Below are 15,101 nucleotides of genomic sequence, written 5' to 3'. Positions count from 1 at the left end.
CACAAGACACATGCGGCTCTTTTACAGTTTAAAGTGCGGCTCGCGGAGGGGCCCTCCCTCGTTCTCCACCTATCATGCTGGGGGGAGGAGCTCAGGCTTCTGCTCTGTGGTGGGGTGATGGAGGTAGGGGCTTCTGCCCTGCAAAGAGGGAAGTCTCAGGACTTCAACCTTGCGGGAGGTATCTGCCGGTGATCAGGGCTTCAGCAGGAGCAGGGCTGAAGCCCCAAGCCCCGACTCCCTGCTGGGCTGAAGCCCCAAGACACCCCACCTCCCCACGAGGCAGAAGCCTCTAGCCCCACCACCACGATGCAGGGTTGAAGTCCCGCTCTGGCTGGCGCTCCCCAGCTCTCGAACTTCTGAAGATTGTTGTATGCAGCTCAGAGGGTCAGTATGTTTGGCCACCCCTGGTCTAAGCTGACACCTAACATTTGATATGTAATCTGATTCTAAACTTTGGCCTTTATCCTGCCCTCTGATTCACAGCACTGTTTATTTTGAAGGAAATTAATGAATGTACATCTGTTTTTCCATTATATGCCTCTCTGTATTATTATTATTTATTAATTTTATTACTTTTATTCTGCTAGTGTCCACATTGTGATGTTCTCTTCATACAAGAAGACAATCACTGCTTTAAAGAGCTTATGCATGATGTGAGGACTAAAGCCTTTGGTTGAAGATGGGGCTATGGTAAAGAATATCCTTGTTGATAGAAGCATTCGAATATAAATTTTCCTTATATCCTTACATAACATACAAAATTGAGACACTCCTAGAACTTGTAATAGAGCAAATGAGGGGGCACCCATAAAGCTGATTAATTACAGCTTCAGTTGATTTTAGTTCATTCTATGCAGGTTCTCTGAAAAAAATCAAGCTATTTAATATTTAAGGGAACATCAGTTGGACAATTCTTAATCCATTACATTGCATCAATTAAACTTTTAGGGGTATTATCTCCATATGTATGAGAATTGAATATTTAATAATTAAAGCAATAGTGATAGTGTAAATCAGTAACTCCTTGTGCTGATAGGGTAGGAGCTTTGGTGCATAGCATTGGGACCATATTTAAATTCCTACTGTTCTTTCAGAATAAAAATAAAAGTAGCTGTTGGGTCTCACTTAATCTATGAAAAATGTGCTGTGATGGGAGAAAAGTAGTCTTCATTTCATAAATCCTGTGTTAATGGTTACACTGGTCCCAGTAAATTTATATTTTTATCCTATTAGTAACCACCTTCCATCCAATGGGAAACTACTTTGATGGTTGCCAGCTTATGTGTGTTTAGTTCCACTCTGGTTTTCTTCTTTCTATTTTAAAAATTAATTGGCCTTCAAGCAATGTGCTTTGCAGCAACCCCAGAATTTTCCATTACCTGCTTTTACTTTTACAAACACTAGAACAAGTTTGGTCAAAGGGAAAATGAAGTCAGCTAGTGGACAATCTGGATATTGGCCACAAATCCCTGGGTGCCATTAACAAAGCAGTTAGTTATATCTTCACCCAGCAAAATTAATTTAAAAAGCATTTTATAACTGTAGTAAAAGTGAGCAAGAGGCCCACATGAATCTGTTGCTCAGCGTTTTAAGTAGGAACCAAGAGAACTGTTCTCTTTGCTAATAAAATGAAAGTAAGATGCACATTAATCCTCCATTAACTACACTTAGAGCTGTGAAATTTAAAAATCAGCAAATGGAAAATACAGATCCATGTGTTTACTCTTCATGCACATTTATACTAATAATGTTGACACTAACGTTAATGAAACATCGGGGTTCACTGGGACAGCAAGTCCTATTCTGAAACCATATATACTCTACCTGTAAGATGGGAAGGACCGTGCTGTTACTAAGAAACATAAACATGAAAATGTGTGTTTTCAAAAGTAGCCTTGTGAGTTTTCCTACTGAAGAGCCTAGTCTTACATCAGTGAAGTCAGTGGGAGTTTTGTCATTGACTGAAATGGGAGCAGAATAGAGTCCTAAATGCACTGCATGTCAGGCCTATAATACAGAACTATACCAGTGCTAAAATATCTGCAGACCATGGTTTTAGTTTTGTAGTTACATAAGGAGTCTGTAGATCATGTCAGATATTATTTGTATAGAGTAAAAGTAAAAATAAAGTACAGTCTAATAATAATGAGTACTTGTGGCACCTTCAAAAAGAAAAGTACTTGTGGCACCTTAGAGACTAACAAATTTATTTGAGCATAAGCTTTCTTGACCTACAGCTCACTTCATCGGATGCATGCAGTAGAAAATACAGTGGGGAGATTTTATATACACAGAGAACATGATCTACAGACTAACATAGTATTAGGGCATGTATTGATAGAATTGTGAAGTTATTCCAATTTTGACCTTTATGGCTTGTGTTATACAGGAGGTCAGACTAGATGACCACAGTGGTCCCTTCTGGTCTTGGAATCTATGAAAAGATGTGGAGAAGAGGGTCACCATCTGATAGTTACTTGAACTGTGTCATACAGGCCAAAAGGACATTCTGTGTGTGTTGTCTCTGCTACCCTTCTTTCACAACTACAAAAGGCTACTCCTGTGCTACTCCTGATTTATGTGGCAAATTCCTATTAACTTCAAGTACAGACTAGGACCTAAAGGAGTTTCCACTCTACTAAAATTCATTTATTTTTAGTAGATCTACTAAACTATGTATTACTTACCCACTTACATCCATAGTGGCTAGGATGGTGTTTCCAGAAAGATCACCGATGGATTATAGTTTCCTCAGAAAGTCAGTGGTGTCTCGAAGATAGCTGGGAGTGCTGGTAGCGTAGATTCCAAGACCAGAAGGGACCACTGTGGTCATCTAGTCTGACCTCCTGTATAACACAGGCCATAAAGGTCAAAATTGGAATAACGTCACAATTCTATCAATACATGCCCTAATACTATGTTCTCTTATAGTCCGTGTTGTATTCTACAATGAAGAGAAGAGACCTGAACTGCTCTATGCTTCTACCATCACCATAGAAATATTACTTCCTGGATTTTTGTAGAAAAGGTTGTCAGTACAGAGTGAATTTCTTGTAGTTGCTTGTTACAGAAGGACTAGTTGCATTTCTTTTCTGAATGCAGTTTAATTTCAAAGCACCTCTTGCTCTGAAAACAGAATGCAATATAATGATCAAAAGATTTACAAATTTCTAACCTATCCTTTTTTTTTTATAATTTGTTTATAATACATGATATGTAATATATTATGACATCATCCAGGTCAGGATTGTGTCCCGTTGTCTTAGACATTTGTCAGAGGTAGACGTGATCCCTGCTCCAAAAATCTTTCAGCCTGTGATGTTTACACAGTTCTGTTACACCTGCAAAAGTAAAACAAATTAGGCCCAAAACAAGTTCTACAAAACCCAGCAGAAAATTCTTAATAAAAATTTTAAAGCAGTGTTTGCAATCCAAATAATGTAGCATTCTACAAGTAGATGAGATTGTAAAAGAGAAACTCACTACAATCTAGCTAAAAGTGAAACTGGTTTATTTTCGTTGTCTAAGATGCTAAGATAAACAGCAGAAATCGATAAGAAATAAGATTTTTTTTAATTCAGATGCAATAATTGAAGTTATGAATAACAGAAATATAAAGACTTTTTGTTTTGAGATCCAGTAAACAGGTGTACTAGTACTGAAGTCAGTAGTCTTTTTCAGACCTGTTTTAAATAGGTGAAAAGTCTTTTAACTTGATGGTGTTTAAGATAATTTCTTCCAAAGTGTCTTCCATGTTTTGAAAAGCTGAGCGGAAAAACAATCACTCCTGTTCAAAGTAAATGGTTTTCTGAATAGTTGCATTAGCCCTAGCATGTGGGTCTTGAACCCTGTCCTGCCATTGACCAAGCTGCTTTTAAATGTGCATTATGGTGACTCTTTCTTGTCTGCAGTCAAAAGGTCATGAAAATACCAGGACCTTTTCCAAGCATTTAGGAAGGTTTGAGGAAGCTGGGTAACTCTTCAAATAGCTCGTGTTCTCTCTTCCATTAATACTGGCAGATGAGAGCCAAAACTGTCTGAGCCTGCTGGAGAGGTGTGGCAGAGTGGGAATGGCAGTTCTGTGAAATGTTCTGTCCACTTGGAACTACACACTTGAAGAGGTCATGCTGGCTCAGGCAATTGTGCAGAGGGACTGTATCTTCACGCTGTCCCAAGTGTACTGCTTGTAAGGAACCTGTTTTAAGAGCCTTACCAGTTCTTTGTTCTGGAATCCTTCCCAATAGGCTAGAAGTAAACTCAGGGAGTTGAAGGTGAATTATTTATATTACCAGGACACCTAGAGGCCCCAACCAAGATTAGGGTCCCATTGTGCTAGATGCTGTACAAACACACAGTAAAGGACAGTCTCTGACCCAAAGAGTTTACAGTCTAAGGTCCCTATCCTACATTGTGTAGCATACAATTGTGTAATTTAAGACTGTATCATATCCATGTGCACAAGGGAGGCAAATGAAGTTTAAACAGGCCGCATTGATCTGATGTTTCCTAACTTCTGAGTGCTTGACTTTGATACTGTTAATGTTCTTTTAATATTTTGGTTTGGTTTTGGGGGATGGTGGTGGAGTGTTTATAAATAATTTCCTTTCTCCTCTTTTAGATGACAATCTTCTGTGGGGATTAGGATTTTAAATAAAATATCCCAGCAACATCCTTTCCAGATTTTCCCATTTCTAATTCTATGCCTAAATAGATTTGATTTTCTTTTTTTTCTTTTTTTAAACAATTGCATACACTTCATGGTTTTGGAGATGTATCCTAAATGTTTATTTCAGGAAGATATAGTTCCCAATGTAGTTTTTCAGATCTTTTGTTGTTACTCCTTGATAGACTGCGTCCATTCAGTTATTTTTGGAAATCAAACCCTTACCCAGTGCTGGGAGACACTTTTACAATATGTAATTGTGGGGAAAGCCACATTATAGGACAGTGGTGGTGGTGGTGGTGGGAAAGATGGCACAGTGACAGCCCAGTCTGATGCATGTGTTGGTCTGTAGCATCTACTTAGTGTACTATATACTGTACCTGTATCTTATAGGTTCAGCAAGATTGATACTTAGGTTTTTAGCAGACAGCATTTTTCTGTCCCTACAAAACACTCTGCAGTTTGCTGAGCACCAGCTGGTGCCAACCCTCCCTCCCAAATGTGACTATTTCAGTGGCACTGGATGGATAGTTTTGTGAAGTGGGTTATAGCTCATGAAAGCTTATGCTCAAATAAATTTGTTAGTTTCTAAGGTGCCACAAGTACTCCTGTTCTTTTTGCTGTCACATAAAAGCTACTTAATTGTAACATTTGTATTTTTATTCAAATTTTCTAATTGCCTGCTACTTTTTAATCCCCACCTTGGAAATAATCTGTGCCCTAAAATCTATGCAGTATTCCACAGGAGAACATGTGAGGCTTGGTAAAGACGGTTGAGCCACAGCGTGTACCATTTTAGGCAGATGCTAGTACCCCAGTTAAATCAATGGACCATGATCATGATGGCTTTTTCTTGCAGCTCCAGAAGGGGGCTAACAGAGGTTAGCCCCCCCCCACACTTTCATTTCCCATTCTCATACATTCCCAACCCTGAAAGTATCCCCAACACTTAACAGTTCAAATTCAGCAATTCAAGCTATGTTTAAGTTACCCAAACTCTCTTCGGGGCTCATGTGAAACTATGGGCCAAATTCTCCACTCTTTAGAGGGAAAAGTAGTCTTTGGAAAACATATGTAGGATGTGAGAAGAGAGAGGAAGAATGATCTTGTGGCTGAGGCACTGGACTTGGACTGGATTAGTTACCTAAGGTACCATAGACTCCCTGTGAGACATTGGGCAAATCACTTAGGCCCAGATCCATACAGGTATTTAGGCTCCTAACTTTCAGTGATTTCAGTGGGATTTAGGAGCCTAAATACCTTTGTGGATCTGGACCTTAATTTCTCTGGACCTCAGCTCCCCTTTAGTAAAATGGGGTAATAGTACTTACTTTCTCTCCTCCTTTGTACATCTTGTTTATTTTCAGTGCCAACTGGAGTAAAAAGTAAGAAAAGCATTTTTAAAATATATCTTCCATAAGTGATCGTTTAATCCAGAAACTTTGAGCTAGTTCCAGTTCTCCCCAAGACACACATTATACACATTAACACCATCAGAAAAATATACTACAACTGCTCTGTTTATAAATGCCAGCAATTCTGAAATTACAGTCAAGCAGTGGTAAAGACATTCAGATACAAAATGGCTTTACAAATGTTCCAGGCACTTACTAGCCAGAGGCCTACTAGTGGAGACAGGGAAAATGGGGATTCCTACTCGGTTATTCGATCCTGCTCTGTGGCTTTCATATCAACCTGTTCTTAGCAGGTGTCTGATAAAATGGAAGCCTTATTTCCAACCTCTCCTTCCCCTCAGCTGCTGGAAGCGAGAAGGAGCTTTTTCTCCCAACTCCTCATCACAGTCTCCTGCCTCACTGTTTGGGGTGAGGGGGAAGCACCATCTGCACTACTCTAAACTTCCCCAGCATCCTCGTGGATACCAAAGGGCAGAGAGGGATCTGCTAGGCTACACTTCCCACAGCCCCCTGGTTGCTGGTGTGAGTAGGCTTGCCAACTTTCTAATTCCAGAAAACTGAACACCCTTGACCCTCCCACTGCCCTGCTCACTGCCCCTCCCATTCCCGGAGGCCCTGCCCTGCCCCTTCCCGAGGTCCTGCCCCCGCTCACTCCATCCCCCCTCCCTCCATCGCTTGCTCTCCCCCACCCTCGCTCATGTGCTCATTTTCACTGCAAGGCCCAAAAATGCATATTTATTGTTTTGACAAATATATTATGCTAATTTCAGGTTTTATTTGTTACAGGATGCTAGAGCTGGCAGCAAAATAGTTAAAAAGGGTAATTTTTTAAAAAATGAAATTTCACAAAGGTTTTCATGATTCTTTCCCTCCCCTCTTTCCATTTTTCACAACCAGCTTTACGATTTTTGTTCACTAAAGTTATTATAATTTTATGAGTAGAATTAGGACCACACATTATCACAGCTTCAATGGGTCCATTAAAGGCCCACTCCTGAAGCCACCCTGGCCGCCCCTAAGCCTAGGAGCCGGACATGCCAGCTGCTTCCGGGGAGCCACGCGGCAGCTAGCAGAGAGCCGGCCAGTCCCACTGTGCAGCAAAGCCAATTGGACAGTCAATGACCTAGTCAGCAGTGCCGACCGGAGCTGCCAGGATCCCTTTTCGACCGGGTGTTCCAATCGAAAACTGGACACGTGATCACCCTATCTGTAAGCTGTGAGGGTCTTAATCAGAGTGCGCTAGGCTCCTTGTCCTTGGGTACCCCTCCTCCACAAATAGCTTCAGTATTTGCTTCTGCGTTCCCAAGCACGGTATTGCCAACTCAGAGCATTTGAAAATCCTGAGGTGTTCCCAAAAAATCATTAGATGGATTTAAAAATCATGACAGTTAAACATTAATAAAGGTTGTGTTCTTTTTATTTACCTTCTGCTCTTGAAGCCTTAAGTGTTCACATTTTCAAGTTTTTCCTTCCAACCATGAGGGATGTAGAAACGGTTCGTTTTTTTTTTTTAATGGAAGTTAAGTTTCTCAGGTAGTAACATGATTCCAGCATCTGGAGCCTTAAATAAAACATCAAATATCATGAGACTTAGGATAAAATTCAGAGAGTTGGCAACACTGCATGAAGCAACGAAGTGAAAACAATCTGTTTATTGTCCGTTTCATGTTTGTTCAGGTATTCTGTGAACTTGACCATTCTGATCTGTTTTACTCTGCTGTATCTTAGGAAAGCTGTGAGCAGGAGCAAAGGCAGTGATGCTGTCTGCTCTGAAAGCATCACTAGTGATGCTTCCCAGGGTACCCAGGGTTGTGAGGCACCTAATTACCACTTACCCTGACTGTGAAGAAATCTTGTCTGCATCTGCTGTGGATCAGCTCCCTGATTCTGCCAACCTCTGGCAACACAAACACTTTCTTCCAGGCCTCTGCTAGCCTTGCCTTCCCTGTACAGGTCAGTGCTCCGAGCATCTGTCTGTAGTGCTCAGCTCCTGATCCACTGAATGCTCACAGAACTCTCTGATTCATTACTCACAAATGAATAGGACAGGCTAGCTTACTAGTTTTAACTCAGCATCACCACTCTGGTTAACAAACAGCACTTAGATATATTTATAGTGAAAACAAGAATAAGTTTATTATCAAAGAACAGAAATTCAAATGACAGTAAGTAAGAATATTGGAAGCAAATGGTTACATAAAAACCAAAATCATAATATGCTTTCTAGAGCCTAAACTAAACTCACAAAACATTCCCATTTCCTGCTGAATAACTTACCCTAAGTCCTTTTCCTAGCATTTTCAACCAGGATTACTGAGATCTTCTTTTCATAAGATCATGCCTGCTGGCAATGTATCTTCACAGACTGAAGGATGCCAGGGCATGTCTCTGCACCCCAGATTTACTAAACCAGACCTTTGATCTTCACCTGAAAACAGGGTTCCCTCCCCACCCTTGTTTGCCTTTTCCTGTTAATTTCCTTCTGTAGTCTCCACAAGCTCTTCATTAACATTTCACTCAGTATGCTAACAGAATTCTATTGTAAAACACGCAGTACACAATGGTCCACCAAGGAAATAAGTATCTCCCACTTCCAGTCTGAAGAAGTTTTTTCTCAATTTGAGTGACTTGCATTTAACTACAAGGCCTAGAGCAGGTAATTTTCAGCATAAATATATGTATAAATCCTCACATTTTCTGTGCATACATCTCATAGTGAGTAGGATGACCAGTGTGACACAGACTTTCATTAGAGGCTTTGCATGATGTTCTTTTGGTGAACCTAGGGGATCCCTGGACTGCCATGTATCCTTGTGCCCTCTGCCAGTTGGCTGAAAGAGGTGCTTAGGCCATCCCACTGGTAAGAGGATTTTACAGCCCTGAAATACAACACATTATAAGATTTAAAAACAAAAATCAGTCTAAGAATCCACCAGGATCCTGTTCCAGATGAGCCATTCATAGTGTTAACAGATTTTTCATTTTTACGGTATGTATTTTCTCAGTTGGTTTAGATCATAAAACAGATATATGTTGTCTTTTTTTATATGCAACCAATAAAAACTTATTGTCAGTAAAAAAAAAAAAACAAGGGGTACTTGTGGCACCTTAGAGACTAACCAATTTATTTGACCATAAGCTTTCGTGAGCTACAGCTCACTTCATCAGATGCATAAAGTGGAAAATACAGTGAGGAGATTTATATACACACAGACCATGAAAAAATACACATTGTAAGGAGAGTGATCACTTAAGATGAGCTATTACCAGCAGGAGAGTGGGGTGGGGGGAGAGAAAACCTTTTGAAGTGATAATCAAGGTGGGCCATTTCCAGCGCATTTCCAGGAGTTAACAGGAACGTCTGAGGGTGGGGGGAGAAGGAATAAACAAGAGGAAATAGTTTTATTTAGTATAATGATTCAACCACTCCCCATCTCTATTCAAGCCTAAGTTAATTGTATCCAATTTGCAAATTAATTCCAATTCAGCAGTCTCTCGTTGGAGTCTGTTTTTGAAGTTTTTTTGTTGAAGAATAGTCACTTTTAGATCAGAAATCGAGTGACCAGAGAGATTGAAGTGTTCTCCGACTGGTTTATGAATGTTATAATTCTTGACATCTGATTTGTGTCCATTTATTCTTTTACGTAGAGACTGTCCAGTTTGACCAATGTACATGGCAGAGGGGCATTGCTGGCACATGATGGCATATATCACATTGGTAGATGTGCAGGTGAACAAGCCTCTGATAGTGTGGCTGATGTGATTAGGCCCTATGATGGTGTCCCCTGAATAGATATGTGGACACAGTTGGCAACAGGCTTTGTTGCAAGGATAGGTTCCTGGGTTAGTGGTTCTGTTGTGTGGTGTGTGGTTGCTGGTGAGTATTTGCTTCAGGTTGGGGGGCTGTCTGTAAACAAGGATTGGCCTGTCTCCCAAGATCTGTGAGAGTGATGGGTCGTCCTTCAGGATAGGTTGTAGATCCTTGATGATGCGTTGGATAGGTTTTAGTTGGGGGCTGAAGGTGACGGCTAGTGGCGTTCTGTTATTTTCTTTGTTGGGCCTGTCCTGTAGTAGGTGACTTCTGGGTACTCTTCTGGCTCTGTCAATCTGTTTCTTCACTTCAGCAGGTGGGTACTGTAGTTGTAAGAATGCTTGATAGAGATCTTGTAGGCGTTTGTCTCTGTCTGAGGGGTTGGAGCAAATGCGGTTGTATCGTAGAGCTTGGCTGTAGACAATGGATTGTGTGGTGTGGTCTGGGTGAAAGATGGAGGCACGTAGGTAGGAATAGTGGTCAGTAGGTTTCCGGTATAGGGTGGTGTTTATGTGACCATCGCTTATTAGCACCGTAGTGTCCTGGAAGTGGATCTCTTGTGTGGATTGGTCCAGGCTGAGATTGATGTTGGGATGGAAATTGTTGAAATCATGGTAGAATTCCTCAAGGGCGTCTTTTCCAAGGGTCCAGATGATGAAGATGTCATCAATGTAGCGCAAGTAGAGTAGGGGCATTAGGGGACGAGAGCTGAGGAAGCATTGTTCTAAGTCAGCCATAAAAATGTTGGCATACTGTGGGGCCATGCGGGTACCCATAGCGGTGCCACTGATTTGAAGGTATAAATTGTCCCCAAATGTGAAATAGTTATGGGTAAGGACAAAGTCACAAAGTTCAGCCACCAGGTTTGCCGTGACATTATCGGGGATAGTGTTCCTGACGGCTTGTAGTCCATCTTTGTGTGGAATGTTGGTGAAGAGGGCTTCTACATCCATAGCGGCCAGGATGGTGTTTTCAGGAAGATCACTGATGGATTGTAGTTTCCTCAAGAAGTCAGTGGTGTCTTGAGGATAGCTGGGAGTACTGGTAGCGTAGGGCCTGAGGAGGGAGTCTACATAGCCAGACAATCCTGCTGTCAGGGTGCCAATACCTGAGATGATGGGGCGCCCAGGATTTCCAGGTTTATGGATCTAGGGTAGCAGATAGAATACCCCAGGTCGGGGTTCCAGGGGTGTGTCTGTGCGGATTTGTTCTTGTGTTTTTTCAGGGAGTTTATTGAGCAAATGCTGTAGTTTCTTTTGGTAACCCTCAGTGGGATCAGAGGGTAATGGCTTGTAGAAAGTGGTGTTGGAGAGCTGCCGAGCAGCCTCTTGTTCATATTCCGACCTATTCATGATGACAACAGCACCTCCTTTGTCAGCCTTTTTCATTACGATGTCAGAGTTGTTTCTGAGGCTGTGGATGGCATTGTGTTCTGCACGGCTGAGGTTATGGGGCAAGTGATGCTGCTTTTCCACAATTTCAGCCCGTGCACATCGGCGGAAGCAATCTATGTAGTAGTCCAGTCTGCTGTTTCGACCTTCAGGAGGAGTCCACCTAGAATCCTTTTTGTAGTGTTGGTAGGAAGGTCTCTGTGGATTAGTATGTTGTTCAGAGGTGTGTTGGAAATATTCCTTGAGTCGGAGACGTCGAAAATAGAATTCTAGGTCACCACAGAACTGTATCATGTTCGTGGGGGTGGAGGGGCAAAAGGAGAGGCCCCGAGATAGGACAGATTCTTCTGCTGGGCTAAGAGTATAGTTGGATAGGTTAACAATATTGCTGGGTGGGTTAAGGGAACCATTGCTGTGGCCCCTTGTGGCATGTAGTAATTTAGATAATTTAGTGTCCTTTTTCTTTTGTAGAGAAGCAAAGTGTGTGTTGTAAATGGCTTGTCTAGTTTTAGTAAAGTCCGGCCACGAGGAAGTTTGTGTCGAAGGTTGGTTTTTACGAGAGTATCCAGTTTTGAGAGCTCATTCTTAATCTTTCCCTGTTTGCTGTAGAGGATGTTGATCAGGTGGTTCCGCAGTTTCTTTGAAAGCGTGTGACACAAGCTGTCAGCATAGTCTGTGTGGTATGTAGATTGTAATGGATTTTTTACCTTCAGTCCTTTTGGTACGATGTCCATCTGTTTGCATTTGGAAAGGAAGATGATGTCTGTCTGTATCTGTACGAGTTTTTTCATGAAGTTGATAGATTTCCATTCCATACGGCTAAATGCAGTGCCTTGCATAATGACAGGTTTCAGAGTAGCAGCCGTGTTAGTCTGTATTCGCAAAAAGAAAAGGAGTACTTGTGGCACCTTAGAGACTAACCAATTTATTTGACCATAAGCTTTCGTGAGCTACAGCTCACTTCATCGGATGCATAAAGTGGAAAATACAGTGAGGAGATTTATATACACACAGACCATGAAAAAATACACATTGTAAGGAGAGTGATCACTTAAGATGAGCTATTACCAGCAGGAGAGTGGGGTGGGGGGAGAGAAAACCTTTTGAAGTGATAATCAAGGTGGGCCATTTCCAGCACATTTCCAGGAGTTAACAAGAACGTCTGAGGAACGGGGCTGGGGGGGGGAAATAAGTCTCTAAGGTGCCACAAGTACTTCTTTTCTTTTTGCAAATACAGACTAACACGGCTGCTACTCTGAAAATTGTCAGTAAAGTAAGCAGTTCAGGCTCTGAATGCACATAAGAAGCAGATCTGTTGAGGAAGAAAGCATTTTCACATAGTCACTTTTCTAACCATATTATTTTAAAAACTATTCGTTTATATAGAAACTAAATTATGGTGTGATCTGTTGTTGCATGGATAGCCACCTCACTGTGGAAGTGCAAGTTGATTAACAAATCCTGTTTCCCGAGCTATAGTGATATTATGAAAGATACTGTACTGATACACAAAAATACAGAGTAAAACAAATGGGAAAAGACAAAACTTACTTTTGAGCTTGTAAAAGGAGTTTTCAAACAATAGATAATGAAAGATTAAGTAAAATGAAATATTCTTTAAACATTTTTGAGACTATGGGTGAAATTCTGGCCCCATTGAAGTTAATGGCAAAATTCCAGTTGACTTCAGTGGTGCCAGGATTTTGCCTTGTCAGTACATAGTTCTTATGGTGAAAATGTTTCTTGTCTAATTCATTTTTACTGTTTAGATAAATATAGAATAACATTTTTGGTGTTTTTCAGCCCACATAGGGCCCAATCCTGCAAGATGCTGAGTTGCTGAGCAACTTGAACTCCTAAATTAAGGGTTTTCAGCACCTTTCATGAGGAATTTAACATCCTGCAGGACTGGACTCATAATTGGTGGACATGTATACATTTCCTTCCATGGATTGTGTTTACACTTGATCCCTTTTTATTATTTTCTAAAATCTTCATAGTTACTCATAGCTTCCCTTTCTCTACCCTACCCTGCCCCCCCCATTTCATTATTATACTGAGTTTTTATTTTTCAAATCCTGACTTTGTTATTGAGTATCAGATTGCAGGCTGGGGGCATTGGGATGTGTTAGAGATCCCTGGAGATCTTAACAAAACCTCATAACTGTATATTTAAAGTACATATTTTTCATTGTTCCTCAATATTCACCTTATTTTTTCACTATATTATTCACTCAGTCTCATGCTATTAATAGTTCCCTTTTGCATTATGAATTTTTATAGCTTTCTATTCCCCTTCTCTTTTTTCAACATCCTATCTTTTGTTTAAAATAGGTAGAATAGGTTAGGTAATATTATGCAGGGATTGCTACACCATATAGTAAGTTTTAGGTGTCTTACTGCAGCCAGGGAGGTTTATAGTATACAAAGGAGAGAGGGTTACTGGAAGTGTAACTGAATAGGTAGTAGGGTTTATATATAATGTATACATCTGTGTGATGGATAACTTTTTATTCATTATGAAATTTTCAAATGACTTGCAGATGTATTACTGCTGCAGCTGTTATAGACCTTACAATGGCATGAAGCTCTGACTCAGAGTAATTTTGAGCCAATGGATTCTCGCAGTGACTGCAGTTGCGACTACAGTCTTTTCCCACTAAGCAAACCATTATCAGCAATAGGGATGATGAGGAGAGACTGGACCTGGGATAAGCCTGGACCAAAACTTGACATAGAGGCATGGATTTTGAAACCTTTCTCTCTTTTAACTATCCCAATAATGTCCCACCACAGTACTACCCGCTATGGGAGTATCTGGAACTTATGTAGTCATTACATGTTTTCCCCCACACAATATTTTCAGTTTCTAAATATCTTCTAACCAGATTATTTATACTAAAAGCAAAAAGCTATGGTAGGGTAAAATGTTATTGGTGAACTTTTTAAACCAAAAATGTACAGTTTTTATGGTTTCTGTAGCAGCTATAATTGGGCACCATTGTGCATGTGTGGTGTCTTTTGTACACTTTTATGTTATAAAATTGTGTTACTTTGTGCCTCTGGAGACTGTATATGATAATCAATATATTTATTTGGTTGGCAGTGTGAACCATGCCATTGTTCTAAGGATTAACATATAAAATAAACAATATCGTCAAATTACAGTTGACTTTTACCTTTAACATTGAACTTCCTGACTCTTATGGGCTTAAAAATGTCCACCATAATACAGAATTAATGTGACTTTTTGCATTTAATTTTCTATTTTTTTTAATTAAAGAAAGAAAATGTTGAGAATTGATTGAACATTCAAATATGCATACAGAGTACATTTATATGAATATCACACTGAAATAGACACTAAGTGGGTTTGTTTCAATCTTCTGATGTAAAAAATATATGGGAAATACAAGCATGCTCATTTTTGTGAGCAGACATTTTCATTTGCAGGGGCTAGCATGGCAAAAAGTGAATGAGTCTGACAGTGTTCAGTGGTGTTGCTCATAAAGCAGGAATATGTGAAACAGCCCCTTGAGAGAGAAAGCTGAATTGGACATGTGAAATCTTTACTGTGGATAACATCAGAAAGCACGTATGAAGAGGGTATTCCATTGGTGTAACTTCTGATATTTCAGAATGTTTTATAGGGTGTGCCCAGTTACAGTTCTGAAAAGTTAATTTATGGTAGCTCAGAGGGCTCTTGTAGTCTATGTAAAGGTGATAAAGTCACATATAATAGTATTTATTGACACTCTTTGAAAGTAGTTCAGGTTATGACACCAACATTTGAATTCTGGACACAGCTCAGTGTGATATTT

This window comes from Chelonia mydas, chromosome 1, assembly GCF_015237465.2.
Source record: "Chelonia mydas isolate rCheMyd1 chromosome 1, rCheMyd1.pri.v2, whole genome shotgun sequence".
Taxonomy (NCBI): domain Eukaryota; kingdom Metazoa; phylum Chordata; order Testudines; family Cheloniidae; genus Chelonia; species Chelonia mydas.
Note: the sequence above shows the minus strand (reverse complement) of the source record.